At 38.1% G+C, this 14958-nt stretch overlaps 1 protein-coding gene across 3 annotated transcripts in view; it reads left to right on the top strand.

Moving 5' to 3' along the window:
• dachd (dachshund d) overlaps nt 1-14958 on the top strand; it is a 140227-nt gene that overhangs the window by 13468 nt on the left and 111801 nt on the right. The gene's annotated exons all lie outside the window — the stretch shown is intronic.

Genomic DNA, 14958 nt, shown 5'->3' with positions numbered 1-14958 from the left:
TACACCTTTTAGACTTATGATCACCACTTCACTGTGAAAGACTTAAATAATTATGATTTCAGTTCTGTTCTCTACCATTTGTTCTATCCCGCCTCTTAGTATTTTTGTCTGTTAGTCCTCCCCTGTGTTAATGTATTAACTCTGACGCCTTAGGCTTTTCATTTCATTCAGTAAAGCCTCACTGCTATAGAGTTGGCCTTATGCTTACTTTATGCACCAAGGACCACACATTCAAGTTCACTAGAGCAGACCTACGCGCTTTTTCAAGCATTAGAGCCGAGTTATTATGAAAGTATAGTGTTCGTACATTTGTAACTGCAATTGCAACTCAGCCATCAGTGTAAAATTTGCTATTCTGAGTTTCCTGAATGCAGCGAGAAAGAGAGAGAGAGAGAGAGAGAGAGAGAGGAAAAAATGTGTGTACCCTTTATTTTCACACATAATAACACAACAGAGATTATTATTCAGGGGATAAAACCAGTGAAAGGCTATTCAGTGCATTTGTTTCAGACTGCCATACTAAAAAAACTGAAAACTGGAGTAATTTGCACAAAGCCTTTAAACATTCTGTGCATTCAGTGGTAGCTTTTAAACACATTTCTAATTAATTTGTATTAAACTGCGTTGAATTATTTAAAAAAGAGGGTACTGTGGAAAAAAGGACTGTCTACTAGGTGTAGGGCTAAATTGTGTGGAGTGAAGAGATGTTACTGGGAGATGGGAAGCCCAAGGGACAAGCAGGAGGACAATGCTGTCTCTTGGGAGAATTTTATGCTGCTGAAGTGAATTTGAATACATAAAGGAGAACTCGGGTAAAAAGGAAAGGGGGGTACAACATAGCCTGTGTTCTCCTGGTCCCTTGTGTGGGAAAAGAGGCAGATTACCCTACGTTTTTTTTTCTCCATTCTGGCCCTATTCTCAATGACTAATTTAGCATTTTAAGGTCTGCAATTATGCCATGAGTACATTCTCAAGAAACGCATATTTTACCTCCACACATCACACTTCCAAGTGTCAAACATGTTGCTATTCAATCTATTTCTAATGAAAGTATCCATTACAGCTTCAGAAATCCGTTACAGATACATTGAATTGCAGTAAAAGTGTTGCACAGATTTATTGCTTCCACTAAAGAAGTTAAATGTTTCCACCTAGTTAGATAATGTTTCTGCTTTTCTGTCTGCTAGATATCTCAAAACTTCAACAGATTAGCGCAAAATTTGGTGGCATTGTGCCAACAAGTGAAGGATTAGATTCCGGTAATGCTCTGGATTCAGGATTTCCTGATACAAGACTGTCTTATGTTAGCTATAAAACGAAGAGACCTGAAGCCTGTACTACGAAGCAGGATTTGGGGTTAGCGAGGTAACTTCAGGGTTTAACCCTGAGTTTTCAGTCCTACGACGGTGGTCCACTTCTTACTGTGGTAGATTGCCATGGTAACTTATGCTGAACACCTAACCTGCTCTGGAGCAGGTAATGTTTGAGATAAGAGATCAACTCGTATAAAAGCACCGCCTACTGACCAATCAGAGCTCGGTATGCGGATCGTATGATAATATTACACAAAAACAAAGAAGTCATAATCAAGGCTAAAAACAACATAGTTTAAACTGCCAAGTGCAGAAAGGACCGTTGGCTGTATGCTGTGGGTGCTTACCGCTTTGAATTATGCTTTTATGTTTATTTTTTTATTTGCTCCCAAGTCTGTTTCACACCACCGGAGTCAGTGACGCAGGTGAAAGAAGGCTGAACTAGTCATACACGCCACATCATTATCAAAGGGCATAATAAAGTGTAATCATCCATTCTATTCTGGAAGCGTTTTATAATATCACTGCCCCATCTAGACGACTATATCTGACTTCTGAGTATTCTGTTAAATTAATAAATCTACTAATTTACGCATTCACACGTCGGCAACTTTTTATTTTGCCAGCTTCCTGCATTTGGCAGCTTCAACTGTGTTAATTTTAGCCTGGATTAATAACTTCTTCGTATTTGTCTACTATTAAAGTTTGCTCTTGGTTTGTAAAATATACCACTCTCCTGACAGTAGACTTGTCCATGATTGTGATTGGTCATATGCCGCAAACACCGCCCATTTTATGTGAATGTGCTCATAGCCAGAATTGATAACCACCGTCGTAGGACCGCTTAGCATGACTGCGGTTGTTAGGGTTAATTAAACCAGATAACAAGAAGATACCCTGGGTATGTTGAACTGGCTTCGTAGTACAGGCCTCTGGTCTCAAACATTTTTTATAAACTCATAAAATAATTTAAAAAAAAGAGGTTTGCACTGTCCATGTGCCTCATAGTTCTATTTATGCTCTGATTGTGGATGTTTTCTGTGATTACTTCTTCAGTAAAAAAAACATGCAACGCAACATTACACGGCACAAAAAAAACAACAAAAAAAGAAAGCAACATATTCGTATCAGCACATTTTCCTGCTCAGGCAGGCAACGCCCCGCACATTCTCCCTTCTTAGTTTTCCTGTTTGGTCTGCCCTCTTTACTTTGTCCCTTATCTAAGCATCATTCATTCCTCATCCGTGATCCTGCACTTGGCTGTGGTCTGCGTGGCTTGGCACCCTCCCATTCCTCCTTTCTACCCCACTAAAGACACTGCTCTGCACTGTTCTTTGTCTCCAACTAAAAGCAGAGGGGATGGGGTGTGTGAGGGGCATTACTTGTTGATATGCAGCAGCCTCACCTGTTTGCATTACACCTTGCCATAAAGTCTTTGTGCATCTTGATCTGCTGCTTTATGCAGCTTATAGTACAACTAGGTCATCAACAATGCTGTATTTAAAAGTGAATTCTTAGATTTAGATGAAAGTTTTTCTATGTGTTTTGGTCTTTTTGTCAGTGTTTCCCAAAGAGCAGATCCAAAGGGACCCCAAGGTAAATGAGGAATCATTTTCTTTCGTAATTATATCATATTCAGTATAAAGTCAAAGCATCTCTAAGAACGACTTTCACACTTTGGCTGTGTGATAAAATGATGAATACAATTTAATTTAATACTATATCAGTATCAGAGATCTTTTTTGTACTACACAATCTGGGGAATTAAAGGCTTATTGCATCCATTTTGGAGTCTATGAAGTGAAAACATCCCTAAGACATGCAGAGGCATGTAACAGCATTACAGTAAGCATGAACTAGATTGCAGTTGATGTGTTCTGTGTTCCTGTAGAGGTCACTGTTGTGTGGTGCCACTGTGTCAGATTGGGATACTATCAGCAGCCCTAATTCCTTCCTCTATGAAGTCTGCAAGTGCTGTGACATTGAAATAGACCAAGAGAATGTGAGCAAGAGAAGAATTACAAAGTTAATTTTGTTTGCAAAGCCATAATGTCTCGTACAAACAACATTTTAAAAGGGAAAAGTTTGTCGGTGCTTAATCTGTACAATGATGGACAGTAATTATTTTTTGTGCTGGTGTTAATCATGCTGTACCAGTAGTAAGTTAATTTGGACCAAATAAAGAATCTTATGTACATATGTCTGAAGGCATCTTAGAATTGTAGGATTAATTCCTCTCTCCGAGAAACACATTATGTTAATCACCAAATCCCCATATTTGTGTATCTGGGAGATGATTGTCGTGAGCAATTATGAGTGGGCTTTATTACCACAAACACAAATTAGACACTATGAATGAGTTCATCCCAAGCATTTGTATGTGCCATTTAACTCTGAAATCCTTGTTTATTAAACTCCGATTGCACATATGAATCAACTCTTTGGCATTAATCATGGAGTACAAGGGCCCAGATGGTACAATCTTAGCCAAGCTTGAATTAATACGAAAGGTTGAATCGCTGCTGCATCGAGATCCTCTCAAGGACCTTTGAAGAATGACATGAATAATCATTGTTGTTGGATGCATAGTTTACTAAGTCAGCAGAGCATAGTAACCTACTGCAAACTGAGAGATATTATAGCGCATGGCGCTGCCCTGCTTTTGATGTATTACAGTGTGGATACTAAAATGAAGAATGACTTCTTGCACTAACTCATAATATAAAATTTTAGTATCGTATAATGCACCATAATATCAGTATCATACGGTGATCATGATAACTAAACGTAAACATGGACAATGTGACACACTGATAATAGCTACACACCAATGGTTTCTTCCATTTTTACAGCCTGTTGATGCTGTTATGATGAGCAGCTTCTCTTTAGCTCGGCTTGCATAATTTGAAGTTTGTCTTTCGGTGTTCATGTTAAAGGTGCTCTACACGATATTCAGAGCATTAATATAGCAGCAAACAACTATTTATTATGTAAAGATATAGAGGAGTAATGTCTACCCGAGCAGAGAATGAAGTCACTCTGCCTCTGTATGCGTTGTAAGCCGAGCTTCTCTGTGCTTTGTTGACATCGCCGGGCCGCCCATGCGTGTTTTTTACAGGTATGGTATTCGGGACAACCCTAATGTTAGTTCATGTGAGCGTGCCCCACTGGCTAGCTCATAGTCGCTGCTCTGCACTGCGCTCATACGGCGGTTACAGCTGATAACGCCGTCTAATCCAACGGCGCCGTTGTGGAAGCGTAGCACCCCTCAGGTTAACACTGTTAGCTCTGTCAGCACTGTTGCCGTTGTTTTCACTGTTAGCGCTGTTAGCACCATTAGCTGCGAGCTGACGGCTCAGCTGTTGCCGTGTTTAGAGCCATGCTGAGGCAATAGAAATACTCCCAATCTCGCATTTAGAGCCTTTAATGACCTAATGATCCGACATACCAGATTGGCATCAGTGCTGACGTTAACTAACTGGTTATTGGCCAGACATGAGCGATGCACATTAAATACTGTTTTTTAGTTTGCTATAAAACTGGTAGGGCTGTAGTCAGCCAAAGAAAAACTTGGTCGACTGAAAGTCTACATACTCTTCAACCAATCGATTGGTCTATGGGGAAACAAATATCTGCATGTTATCTCTAGCTTAACTTAATCGGCCACAGTGCACTGAGTGCACTTATAAATAAATGTTGAAAAATATGTATATGATAAATATTGAATAATTTTTAACCTAATTCTTTTACACCTAAATCGTAACAACAGACTCAAAGCTGACCAGCTGCCCATTTCTGAAAAAGTAGTGATGTGCAGGTCAGGGTTTATTAATACCCGCACCCTCCCGACCCGTTACAGGGGGAGATAAAAAGTAGAGTTTGTAGTTCAAAAAGTTCATAAAGTAGCACAAGATTGCTTTCACTAATTAATAGATCTTGATATGCAGTCATGTTTGTGATATCTAAGATAACAAATTAATGTTTGAAAATGCAGTCAACAAAAGGTCAGCCTGACTACTATTTTCAATTGTAATCACTATTTTTTTATCTCATCTGTAGCATTACTATGAATAATTCCATGTGTCTTATATTAATATCATACAATAAGAAGAAGAAGGGGGAAAGGAGGAGAAGAAGAAACATCAGCCAACAGAATGGGCTACCAAACAAGTGTCAAATGGCAAAACTGGTGTGTATACTTCTGAAGTGCAATTAAATATATTAGAAAACCGTGTAGGATTACAACTTATTACATGAATATATATGTCACTGCCCTTTGTTCTCTACATAAACAGTCCTCCTCCACTCGCCCTCACTCGTAATGTATTCCAGTTTAGCTGATTTCCTGATTCCAAAGGACATTGCATCTCATTTCTTGTCACTTGTCTCCTAAATTCCTAAAGGTACAATTAGCATTTTGTTTGACGAAATGTTGAAAGGTTCATAGATTGATATTTGCAAAAATGTAGCAGGGTGTTTTTTTTTTTCCAAATGCAAATTCTGACATTTATTAACTTTTATTGCAGATACTCTGTTTATGGATTGTAAAACTCTGCATAGATTTAATGGGAATAAAGTAAAATTACAATGTTTAAACACAATCAGTGTGGCAAACCAGCAAGTGTGTAATTTAGTGTTGTGTGGCAATGAAATGTTTTACGGGCCTTGATTTATGTCCTGTGCATGGCATTTCTAATGAGAGGGAGACCAACATTGCAGTGCGCCTGTGTTCCAGGAAACTACATTTACAGCAGATCTTTTTTCTCAAGAGTGTTTTTCCCCTGTGAAATAATGTCAGCACTTTCCCACCTTCAAAGTCCTTTTGTTTCCAGATCTATTAACAATTCTAATTGTACAGGAACACTTGTTAAGTAAGGCTGGTAAATAAAGCAGGAAACGCATTATTTCCTTTTAGTGCAGATTAAAGGTACAGCTATGCTGGGTTGAAACACATTAATGAGGTTTTAAATAAAAATGCTGGCAGGGAATTTACACCGCTGACTGGTTTAACTGCAGTAAGCAGTTGATTTTCCTTGATGTTAAAGGGGAACATTATTTCACCCACTAATGAAAAATACATCTTTCCACCCTCCTATCTGTTAATTAACATGTTTGTGTTAAGGGAATTTCAAAAAGGGATACAATCGCTTTCAATCTGATTAAAGTAAGTGATACATAATAGGGAGGTTGTTTTCCTTGGGTCCTTCTGTTAATTGAATAGCTTTGTATGACTTGGAATGTTTTTTCCTAGTCACAACAGTTCGCCCGGACCGAGCTGCACGGGATGCCCCTATCTTAATTACGGATCATTTTCCAAATGTGGTTCAATTTCCTCTGCAGGACAGTTTCTGTTAACTGCTATTTTTAAGGCCAATAACAACGTCAAAGCTAGGATGATTAAAGCAATTAAAGTTTCCCTTTGTTTTCTAAGCGCAGCGAGATAGGGGCTGCCTGTTTGTACAGCATTTATTAAACATTTACTAAATGGAATTGAATCTGTCATCGACGAAGTTTTCTGAGACAATTACCTTTTAGCATGGCAAACACTGTTTCACTCAGCTAACGTCTCACAGCTTATGGCTGTGATTAGCCATTTGATTTCATCAAGCCAAACTAAAATCCTCCAGCAGAGAGAGGGAGAGAGGGAGAGAGGGAGAGAGAGAGGGAGAGGGAGAGAGGGAGAGAGAGGGAGAGAGGGAGAGAGGGAGAGAGGGAGAGAGAGAGAGAGGGAGAGAGAGAGAGAGAGAGAGAGGTTTAAATATAATTTTACCATCGGAATTTCTCAATTAGCATACCACATTTTCTCCATTAGATAAACTGCCTTTAGAGAGCTGGCTGGTTTAATCTGTTTAATGTCCGTGTAAACTATAATCTCCTGATTCTAAAAAGAAATCCCTTAAGGACATCATTCGCATACACTCTTCATAAGACAGTTTTTGAAAGACATGATCGAGTGCGGCTTTTAAAGAGGGATTGAATGGTGACGGGTTGTTATGCCTATCATGCTTTTCTTGTCTGTGGCACGTGGATTGTGCAAGCTGTGCTTTCACTTGCGTGAGTTTAGCTAATCATTAGTAATTACGCTTTTACAAGCTTGTCCTTGCTGGAATATCGCTAGAACATAGCCGCATGTAGATTGCTCCAATAATGTATAGGTTTATATAGGTACTCCGATCGTCTTCCACTTAGTAATTCCATGAGCGTCATGGCACCTGTTGTCTCTGAAGTCATATGTTACATTAAGTCACTCCTCTTGAAAGATGGCAGTTGTCGTTCCCTGAAAGATAATTTAGAGGAGATATCGCCACGTGACATGATACATGAATCCAACTTTGATCTCAGATTGAACCAGAAGTGTATCAGGCTGTGTGTACATGTGCATCACTGCCAATCATAGCAGCGCTGGGCTGTTAGTGTATATGGATATAGAAATCAGGATTTGTTGTTATCCTATTGAACGATGAGCAGAGAGAAATCAGAGTGTTTACATGCATATCATTGCCTTCCATCATACACTGCAGGCTGTATGAATTAGGGCCTGCAAACACAGCCTCATTCTCCTTGCATCACGCCAAGAGTCACTCCATTGATTACCCTTCCCCGCTCCTAGGAAATGGCTCATGCATCTCGTGTACATTATAACAAATGTTCTCTTTGCATTACAATTGAATTGTGATTGTTATGTTCAATCAATGGGGAAAGGTCACGGGATCGCTCCTGCCAGCGCTTTAATGGAGAAGTCGATGAGGATTCATTTTAATCACTGCGGCTGTGGCAGAATGAGCACAACACTGAGAGACTGTCAATGGCCCGGTAATTACCGCTGTTTATACAGGTTTCTGCTTTAGCAATTTAGATATCCACAAATCTCTCTGTTTCTTGCACCCCGGTTATATTGGAAGCTGCGTGGCATCAAATGAAGTGCTGTAGGATGTGGGCCGTGACTACTCTAATTGTGGGTGAGGCTGGCTCTTTGAAAATGAAGTGAACTCCATTTGCTCCTCTTTTGAGCAGTCACATTACCAGAAAGCTGTTATTTTACATACTTTGTGTGAAGGAGCATTCTATTAGCTCAGCCGAATCCAAGTCTTGCCGGTGACAGTTGTATCAAGAGGTGGTAGATTGTGTATGTACGTAATTACATACGTACATTAGGTTAACTCTGCTGTAAGTGTGCAAATAGATACTGGTACTATCTTGTTCTATAATGGCATTGCTCTTTAAGAAATTGGGATTGTATACATAAGTTGAGAACTTCAAAGATACAGTTGATGCAGACTTAATTTCCCAGAATTCTCACTACATGTGCATTCTGTCTTCCTTTTCTGACTTGTCTAACTTTTCGGTTTTCTTTATTGTATGTTTCTCTTTGGTCAACGTGTTGTTTTAAATATGCCATACACATAAGGTCTTGACTTAAACTTTTTACATAAACCTTGACCGTAAAACTCGTGAAAAAGTAGTTGGCGGATTATGTATAAGCAACAACTGTGAAGCAGAACGGCAGTTTTGCGTAGAGATGCACTAATCCGACTTTTTCAGTCTTGATACCGATAGCGATACCTGGGCTTTGGGCATCGGCCGATATCGAATACCGATCTGACACCATTGTTTAATTAATAAGCTGTATGCCTCACTGTGTGGAAGTGACTGGGATCATTCTTTTATGTTTAAGGCAACACCAGGCTTGACTTAAACATTACTTTCCTAACTTTGTAAAACAAAATGTAACAAATAAATACACAGGTAACAAAATCAATTTAGTGAATTGTTATTTATTATTAAAATATTTTTTTTTACACCAACAACTTGGCAAAAAAAAAATATATGTATGTATATATAATATATAATGTATATAGTATACAAACATAGAATTGAATTGAATAGATCGGCCCCATTGTCACCAATATCCGATCCAGCTATTTGAGTCAGTATCGGCCCGATATCGGATCTGGTATCGGTGCATCTCTAGTTTTGCGTATACTAAGGCTGCAACAAATGATTATTTTGTATTATTGATTAACCCGCTGATTATTTTGTCGATTAATCATTAGGTCTATTAAATGTCAGAAAATTGTCAAAATTACACATCAAAAGTTCCCAGAGTCCAGGTGTAGTGCTGTTTTCAAATGCCTTGTGTTGTTCGACCAGCAGTCCAAAACCCAAAGACATTAAATTTGCAATGATATGAAAGAAAAAAACAACAATAGCAAGTTTGGAGTTTTTGCATAAAAAGGCCTTAAAAGAACAGTGTGTAACATTTCGGGGGCTCTATTAGCGGAAATGGAATGTAATATTCATAACTATGTTTTCATTAGTGTATAATCACCTAAAACTAAGAATCGTTGTGTTTTTGTTAGCTTAAAATGAGCCCTTCATATTTACATACAGAGCGGGTCCTCTTCACGGAATCCACCATGTTACTCCGCCATGTTTCTACAGTAGCCCAGAACGGACAAACCAAACACTGGCTCTAGAGAGATACTTACACGTTTTTACGTTACCTGAAATCCACCGTAGTTCTCCTAAATGCTTGTGAGGGGGACCGTGAGCCACAGAGTGCAAAACCGGGGATCCGCCAGCTGCTGTCTGACTTCCTCCTAAAGTAGTATTATTATGGTAAGGAATAATGCACGAGGTGAACGGTGTTACAACGGTTTTGCACTCTGCGGCTCACGTTGCCGCAGTCTTGGAAAGGGAGGAGTGAGCGGAGAGCTACTCAGTTGGTTGCAATCTGCAACCACACCACTAGATGCCGCCACACTGTACCTTTAAATGAGTAACTATCTAAATAATAATTGCTGATTAATTTCCAGTATTTTCAGCTCTAAAAAAATATATATTTTAGATCGTGACTAAAAAGTTAGTGGTTCTGATCAGAAGAACACAGAAACTGCCATTAAACACTCAGTAAGTTAACATCATGAGAGAAGCCCTACACTGTTATTTGTAATTAGAAATAAATTGATGAGGCCGGTGTAGAAAATTATCACACACCCTCCACCATCAGTGTGCTCTCTGACATCTCCCCCTCACCCCCAGTGGCATGTTTGTGTTAGACGGTGTCTAAGGATAGATGGGGTCAAGGCAGTGTAACCTTGGAGAAACAAATATTCATGATCAATAAGTGCTTTATTCCAAGCATCTAAATGATTCTTATGTCTGAAGCTGCTCCACCCCCCCCTCCCTATTTGCCCATGCGGAAAAGCAGTTTGAAGATTTATGCGGACGAGGTAAAAGGACATTTTAAAAGACTACACAGTATCACTGCTTTCAAATGTCATGTAATCATAGGTTAGGGGAGAGTGCTGGGCGCACAGAGCTAAGTGATGTTACAGATAATGAATTGCCTCTGAAATATAATACATCGTGAGTATGATTCTTTGTTCCAAGCTCTGTACACCAACTCTGTTCAATTAAAGTTATTTATCTCTCTTGTTTTTCAAGTTCATCAATTATATTGTGATACACTTAATGTCCATAGGAGGATGATGTATGATTGGTCTAATTATTTCTTATTCACCATGCTTTCTAAAGCATATCAATTTTGTTAATACCATGTAATTAAAACACGTCAGTGCGCTACAAGTTGCCGGCTGTATTAATGACTATGAAAATTATTTTAATTAAATAGCCAATTATAGAAAAATCCTAACCATGAGAATTGACATTTAAATGAATTCAATTTAAATTGCTTTTCAACATTGTTTTATCAACGCTTTATGGGGTGAATAAATTATTACATCAAACAATATACTGTGTCATTGATCATACACAAGTCTTGTCCCATATCCATACATTTTGAAACACTTTCCTGATGCCATACATCATGCCGGGTGATTACATTTTGACATAGTCATTTGTTTACTGCAATCTCATCTGCATGTACTGTACTTCTGTGTACTTTTAAAGAAAACTCTGTTAACTGTTTATGTTACTTAGTAGACCAAGTATTCAGTCACACTGGAAACTTCATCCACGGTACTAATTTTCTTAGTAGGCTGTTGCCTTTAAGATAGGTTACCTATACATGATTTTTACATGTAGAGGTGATTTTACATTTGTAAGTACTGTGGTGTAATGTACAGCACCATGTTTACAGACTTCATATTTGTGCTACGCTGTGTTTTCATAACCGGGGTCAGACTCATGGAGCCCACCCAGTCTGTTGAAAGGCCTTTGTATCTAAAACATCTTACACATCCTGTGGTGCCTTTTAATACCTATTAGGCTACTCAGGCTCATATCTTTTTTTTTCTTTCCTGCATAATGTTAATGAAAGTCATTTTTCAGACATTACAAGCACAATGATTTGCAGTTAACCCATGCAAACAAGAGAAATAGTGGGCAAACTGTTGTGACATTCATTGTATATAATGAAATCTTAATATGGTGCATATTTAAGTGAAAGGTTAGCAACATAAAGGGCAAATGGATTGCCTGGCAATGAATTTTAAGCAGCTATTGATTTTACACTACAAGCTACCTCTTTCCCTGAATGATAATTTTGAAAATGGCACACTGCTTATCTTAAAGCTGATCTGACACAACAGGACAACAGGAATACACAGAATATTAAGGCAAAATGCACGCCGTGATAAGCAACACCCTTCCTGATATGCAACACACTCATTCCACCTAATGAGAATACATGGTAAGGGCTGATATACTCTCCAAAAAATCAGTTAATGCCAATAACAGCAGTTGGACAATTTTGATAAAAACAGTGCGACACAAAAGTAGAACTAAGAAAGCTGAGGCTTATACTTTCATATATGTGTCTCAAGAACCAATGGTTATTTGGAAATGTGATGTAATCTAATGAGCGCTACAAAAAAACAAGCTTCCTGCAAACCAGAGTTCAATAAGTTCACTTATCGTTTTCTGCCATACCTTGAATTACACATAAAAGTATTTTTACTGGTCCTATCTAACATATTTAAGTCCTAATTTTGACAGTGTGATCTAGTAATGAATTGTCCAAGTTAGGATTATCCAGCTGCGTGTTTACATAGTTCACTATCTTAAAATTGTCTGGTAAGAAAGGCAGGAAGAAAGGTATTGTAATTCCTGATGTGCCGCAGTGGTTAAATACATGTGTAAACTCTATATGAGCTCTTATTGTACATGGACTTGACCCTACCCCCCATGATCTAGTGCTGCACTTCCTCTCCTCTCTGCCTTTATCCTTCTTTCCTGTACTGTCTTGAGATTGAGAGAAAGTTTTTGAGAGCTAGCTGGGTTAAGCTGCAGCTTAATACTTGGCAGCATAAAGTAGTACAACCCTTAGAACGAGCTGGTGTTCTGTCCGGAGGTTGTGCAGTATGTGTACAGTGGCTAAAGTGGACACTGCATCACTGTGCAAGACACTCAAAAAGTAAACAATTACCATTTTTAGGGCTGTTTAAATTATGATTTTTTTTAGGTTTTAACTCAGTATTTGCCAGTGTTCTCACACCACTTCAGATTCTTAAATGTGATGGGCTCTGGCAATACAAAGCTTTTGGTTTCCCTCATGTACAGCAGTGCCTCTTTATCTACAGCTAATGTGAGTTCATTAACAATTTCAACACTGTTGCCAAAGTTCATTTGGCATTGTTTGACAGGGTCACGCTCACCTGTAATTTTTACATAATAAAGTATAAAGTAATAGTTATGGGTATTCAACTTGAAATAGACCGTGAGTGGAAAACAACTTCTGACATGACACACTGCACATAGAGTGATTAAGTATGCACCGATATCGGATCAATATCGGATCAATATCGGGGCGATACTGACTTAAATAGCTGGCTCGGATATCGGTGACATTCAGGCCGATCCATTAAATTCAATTCTATGTTTATATGCTATATACGTTATATGCTGGAATTTTGATTCTTGTTTGAGTTTTGACCAATTGGTTGCTGCATTAAAAAGGTTTACACCTGAATTGTAATTAATGTAAATAATTCCTGTTCATTTTGAAGATTTTTAACCAAGTTTCTGGTATTTCTGGCGATTTATTATTTTAATAATAAATAACAATTCCGTAAATCTATGTATCTATGTATTTATTTTGTTACATTTAGTTTCAGAAAGTTAGGAAAGCAATGTTTAAGTAAAGCCTGATGTTGCCTTACACATTAAAGAATGATCCTAGTCTGTTCCACACAGTTTGGCATTTAGCCATATTAAGTAAACACTGTATTGGATCAGTATGTGATATCGGCCGATTCCCAAAGCCCAGGTATCGCTATCGGGACTGAAAAAGTCAGATCGGTGCATCCCCAAGAGTGATACAACTTTTACATTGCATTCTGTTGGATATTAGTGATTACAGTCAAACTGTATTTATTCAACTGTACTCCTATATATATATATGCAGTACACACTGTAATATAATAATGCATTTTAGTTTGCAGACAAAACAGTCCACCTCAAAACAACCATTGCCTCATGTTGTGTCATGCTCTTACTTCATACAAAAAGCTACTTTGACTGTGTAAATACAATAATCATGAAGGACTAATTGAATTAGGCATATTTTCCTCTCTCACGGATGGGGGTGTAGTTTAAACAGTGACTCATACTGGCATGCTCAGTCAGAAAATATGACAATTATGACATCAGAATTAAAGTAAAAAAACAAACAGTTAATGGCTGGATGAAAGAAAAATTGAGTTGTGCAAAAGGACGTAATGTGCAAAAAAGTGTTTTCCAAACATTTTGATGCTTATTGATCAACTGTCAACAAGGTCAGTGTGCATGGTGCAGTGTTTGCATACTGTTAGATAGCACCTGTTTGGCTGTTGGATGTGTTGTGAGAACCAGAAATAACTGTTAAGTGAAATTGCAGATATACCTTGTGTGAGTGCACACTTTTTTCTTTTTTTTTTACCACTCATACTGGCATGCACAGTCAAAACATATGACAATTATGACATTGGAATTAAAGTAAAACAAATAGTTAATGGCTGGATGAAAGAAAAATTGAGGTGTGCAAAATGAAACTTCAGGATGTAATGTGCAAAAAAGTGTTTTCCAAACATTTTTGATGCTTATTGATCAACTGTCAATAAGGTCAGTGTGCATGGTGCAGTGTTTGCATATAATGTCAGATAGCACCTGTTTTGGCTGTTGATGTGTTGTGTGAGGACCATAAATAACTGTTAACTGAAATTTCAGATATACCTACCTTGTGTGAGTGCACACTTTTTTTTTTTTAACACTCATACTGGCATGCACAGTCAGAAAATATGACAAGTATGACATCAGAATTAAAGTAAAAAAACAAACAGTTAATGGCTGGATGAAAGACAAATTTAGGTGTGCAAAATGCTTTTTGAACAGCTTCAGGATGTAATGGGCAAAAAAAGTGTTTTCTAAACATTTTGATGCTTATTGATCACCTGTCAATAAGATCAGTGTGCTTGGTGCAGTGTTTGCATACTGTTAGATAGCACCTGTTTGGCTGTTGATGTGTTGTGTGAGAACCAGAAATGACTGTTAACTGAAATTTCAGATTGTGGAGTGCATGCTTTTTTCTTCTTTTTTTTTTTTTTACCACAGATGCAAATTTTCTACACGATTATGATCACATATAACCGGATCTCTCTTATGTGGAATAAACAATTTGAAGAAACATTTCAGTGCATAGCCAGAG

This window comes from Sebastes fasciatus, chromosome 14 (genome assembly GCF_043250625.1).
Source record: "Sebastes fasciatus isolate fSebFas1 chromosome 14, fSebFas1.pri, whole genome shotgun sequence".
In the NCBI taxonomy this organism is placed as follows: domain Eukaryota; kingdom Metazoa; phylum Chordata; class Actinopteri; order Perciformes; family Sebastidae; genus Sebastes; species Sebastes fasciatus.
The sequence above is the reverse complement of the archived record's forward strand: the minus strand, read 5'-3'. Positions and strand labels throughout refer to the sequence as shown.